Source organism: Impatiens glandulifera, chromosome 5 (assembly GCF_907164915.1).
Source record: "Impatiens glandulifera chromosome 5, dImpGla2.1, whole genome shotgun sequence".
Lineage (NCBI taxonomy): Eukaryota > Viridiplantae > Streptophyta > Magnoliopsida > Ericales > Balsaminaceae > Impatiens > Impatiens glandulifera.
Genome location: NC_061866.1, coordinates 36,970,842 through 36,975,556, shown reverse-complemented (window position 1 = coordinate 36,975,556; position 4,715 = coordinate 36,970,842). Strand labels below are relative to the sequence as shown.

At 27.4% G+C, this 4,715-nt stretch overlaps 1 non-coding gene across 1 annotated transcript; it reads right to left on the bottom strand.

The window, feature by feature from the left end:
- Nucleotides 1-4,079: 4,079 nt before the first annotated feature.
- On the bottom strand, nt 4,080-4,151 carry TRNAC-GCA. The gene has a single exon. It is a non-coding gene; the product is annotated as a tRNA-Cys (tRNA).
- Nucleotides 4,152-4,715: the final 564 nt, after the last annotated feature.

Genomic DNA, 4,715 nt, shown 5'->3' with positions numbered 1-4,715 from the left:
ACATTATCACCCCTAGTTGTGATCATCTTTTTTAAATGTTCTACTCTATTTTAAAAATAAAATTAAACTAACTCAATAAATAGGTCACAACCGGGTTGAAACTAGTGACCTCTTAATTTGTAGTAAAATGCTCTACCACTAAGCTATATATCTTATATTTATACACCTTATTTTCTATTAAAAAAATAAATATCTTACGCAAAAAGTCTAATCTATCACTAAGCTATATATCATATATTTATACACCTTATTTTCTATTAAATAAATATCTTACACAAAAAGTCTAATTCGGGTTTGAATTGGATTAGGACTTGATAAACCTTATATGACCACTCTTAGTTGTGATCCACTTTTTCAAATGTTCTACCCTATTTTAGTTTTAAAAAATAGTAATTTGAATTTAAATTGGGTTAAAGGTCCATTAAATCTTTTGATATTCATCTTTACTTGTGATCATCTTTATCAAATGTACTACACTATTTCAGTTAAAAATAAAAATAAAAAATAAAGAGACTCAGATAAAAAAAAAAGGACAAATTGGTGACTTCTTGATCAACAATCAAATGCTCTACAACTTTAAAAGTTATGTATTTTCATAAATAGTCTAATTCTGATTTAGATTGGGTTAGGATTCGAATAAACCTTTCACATGCTCACCCGGACTCAACTAAGTTTGAATTGGTGACCTCTTGATTTGTAGTCAATTTTTTTACCACTAAATTATACACCTTATTTTTATATAAAAAATTAAGTTAGGACTCCATTAAATCCTTGAATTTCTCACCCCTAATTGTGGCCATCTTTTCCAAATGTTCTACTCGATTTAAAAAATAAAATAAAACAAACTCAGTAAATAGGGCCCAACCAGTTTCAAATTGATGACCTCTTTATTTACAGTCAAATGCTCCACCACTTAAATATGAACCATATATTTATAGACCTTATTTTATATTTAAAAAATTAAGTATTTTACATAAATAGTCTAATTTAAATTTAGATTTGATTAGGACTTGGATAAATCTGAGATATGATCACCCATGCCCAACCAAGTTTAAATTTGTCACCTCTTAATATGGTCAATTACTCTAACACGAAATTATACACCTTATTTTTACATAAAATAATTAAGTATCTTACACAAATAGTCTAATTCGGGTTTGGACTCCATTAAATTCGTGATATTCTCACCCCTAGTAATAAAACAAACTTAGTAATAAGGTCCAACCGGGTTTGAACTAATAATCTCTTGATTTACAATCAAATGATCTATCATTAAGCTATGGATCCTATATTTACACATCTTATTTTTATATTAAAAATTAAAATATTTTATATAAATAGCCTAATTCAGATTTGGAGTCGGTTAGGAGTCGGATAAACTTAGATGTGATCACACGCCCAACCATGTTTGAATTGGTGACTTCTTAATCTTCAGTCAATTGCACTAACACAAAATTGCACACCTTATTTTTATATAAAATAATTAAGTATCTTATACAAATATTCTAATTCGAGTTTGAACTAAGTTAGGGCTCCTATAAACCCCTAGTTGTGATCGTCTTTTTCAAATTTCTTACCTTATTTGAAAAATAAAATGAAACAAACTCAGTAAAAAGCCCCAACTGAGTTCAAACCGGTGACCTCTTGATTTACAATCAAATCTTATACCACTAAGATATGAAACCTATATTTACACACCTTATTTTTATAATTAAAAAATAAAGTACAACCATGTATGAATTGGTGACCTCATAATTTGTAGTCAATTACTCTAACACGAAATTATGCAGCTTATTTTTATATAAAAAAAATTATGTATCTTACACAAATAGTCTAATTCGGGTTTAAACTGGGATATGCTTCAATAAATCTTTAATATACTCACCCCTATTTGTAATCTTCTTTTTCAAATGTTCTACCTTATTTGAAAAATAAAATGAAATAAACGGACTAATATTTAAACACCTTATTTTAATATTTAAAAAATTAAGTACAACCTAATATGAATTGGTGACCTTTTAATTTGTAGTCAATTGCATTAACACGAAATTGTACTGCTTATTTTTATATAAAAAAAAATTAAGTATATTACACAAATAATCTAATTCGGGTTTGAACTAGGTTAAGGCTTCAATAAATCTTTAATATACTCAACACTAGTTGCGATCATCTTTTTCAAATGTTCTACCATATTTGAAAAATAAATTAAAAAAACTAACTAATAGGACGTAACCGAGTTTGAACCGATGATCTATTAACCTGCATTAGAATGCTCTACAACTAAGCTATGAATCCCATTTTTACACTTTATTTTTCAAATGTTCTACCCTATTTGAAAAATAAATTAAAACAAATTGACTAATATTTACACACTTTATTTTTATATTAAAAAATGAAGTAAGACCAAATATGAATTAGTGACCTCTTAATTTGTAGTCAATTAACACGAAATTATACTCCTTATTTTTATATAAAAAAAAATTTAAGTGTATTACACAAATAGTCTAATTCGTGTTTAAATTGGGTTAGGTCTTCAATAAATCTTTAATATACTCACCCCTAGTTGTGATCATCTTTTTCAAATGTTTTATCTGTTTAAAAATTAATTAAAACAAACTGATTTATAAAGCCCAATTAGGTTAAACCAGTGACCTCTTTATCGGTAGTCAAATGTTCTACCACTGAGCTATGAACCTTATATTTACACATATTATTTTTATATTTAAAAGATTAACTATAACCAAGTTTGAATAAACATAGATATGATCACCCGTGCCCAACCAAATTTGAATTGGTGACTCTTAATATGCAATATGCAGTAAATTGCTTTAACACGAAATTGTATACCTTATTTTCATATATAATAATTAAGTATCTTACACAAATAGTCTAATTTGGGTTTGGACTGAGTTTAGATTCCAATTAATCCGTGATATTCTCACCCAAGTTGTGATCATCTTTTTCAAATGTCCTACCCTATTTGAAAAATATAATATAACAAACTCAGTAATAAGGTCTAACTAGGTTTAAATTAATGACCTCTTGATCTGTAGTCAAATGTTCTACCACTGAACCATGTTCCTTATATTTACACACCTTATTTTTATATTTAAAAAATTAAGCAAGACATAATATTTAGTGACCACTTAATTTGTAGTCAATTGCTCTAACTCGAAATTATACACCTTATTTCTAAATATAAAAAAATTAAGTGTATTACACAAATAGTCTAATTCGTGTTTAAACTAGGTTAGGACTTCAATAAAATTTTAATATACTCACTCCCTAGTTGTGATTATCTTTTTCAAATATTCTATCCTATTTGAAAATAAATTAAAATAAACTGATTAATAGGGCACAACCGATGACATCTTGATCTGTAGTTAAATGCTTAGTGGACCCTATATTTATACACATTATTTTTATATTTACATAAATAGTCTAATTCAGATTTGTATTGAGTTAGATTCAGATAAACCTAGATATGATTACCCGTGTCCAACCAAGTTTGAATTAGTGAATTCTTAATATATAGTCAATTTCTCTAACACAAAATTGTACACGTTATTATTATATATAATAATTAAGTATTGTACACAAATAGTCTAATTCGGGTTTGGACTGGGTTATAACTCTAATAAATCTGTGATATTCTCACCCAAGTTGTGATAATCTTTTTCAAACGTCCTACTCTATTTGAAGAATAAAATATAACAAACTCAATAATAGGGCCCTACCAAGTTTAAACCAATGACCTCTTGATCTGTAGTCAAATGCTCTACTAGACTATGAACCCTATATTTATACACTTTATTTTTATATTTAAAAAGTTGAGTACAACCATGAATTAGTGAACTCTTAATTTGTAGTCAATTGTTTTAACACGAAATTATACACCTTATTTTTATATAAAAAAATTAAGTGTATTACGCCAAATATACTTACCCCAATCTTTAATATTTGTAGTCTAATTCGTGTTTAAACTGGGTTAAGTATTCAATAAATCTTTAATATACTTACCCCAATCTTTTTCAAATGTTTTACCTTATTTGAAAATAAATTAAAACAAAATGATTAATAGGGCCCAACCGGATTCGAACCGGTGACCTCTTGATCTGCAGTCAAATGCTCTACCACTGAGCTATGGACCCTATATTTGCAGACATTATTTTTATATTTAAAACAAATAAGTATTTTAGATAAATAGCCTAACCCCGTCCCCAACCAAGTTTGAATTAGTGAACTCTTAATTGGCTCAAATAAATCCGTAATATTCTCATTCAAGTTGTGATCATCTTTTTCAAATGTCCTACCCTATTTGAAAAATAAAATAAAACAAACTCAGTAATAGGGCCCAACCAGGTTTAAACCAAAGACGTCTTGATCTGTAGTCAAATGCTCTACCACGACATTATACACCTTATTTTTATTAAAAAAATTAAGTGTATTACACAAATAGTTTAATTCGTGTTTAAACGGTGTTAGTGTTTTAGGTCTTCAATAAATCATTAATATAAAAACAAACTTAGGTCTTCAATAAATCATTAATATAAAAACAAACTGATAAATAGGGCCCAATCAGATTTGAACCAATAACCTCTTGATCTGCAATCAAATACTCTACCACTAAGTTAAGGACCCTATATTTGTAAACATTATTTTAATATTTAAAACAATAAGTATTTTAGATAAATAGTCTGATTCAAAGTTGTATT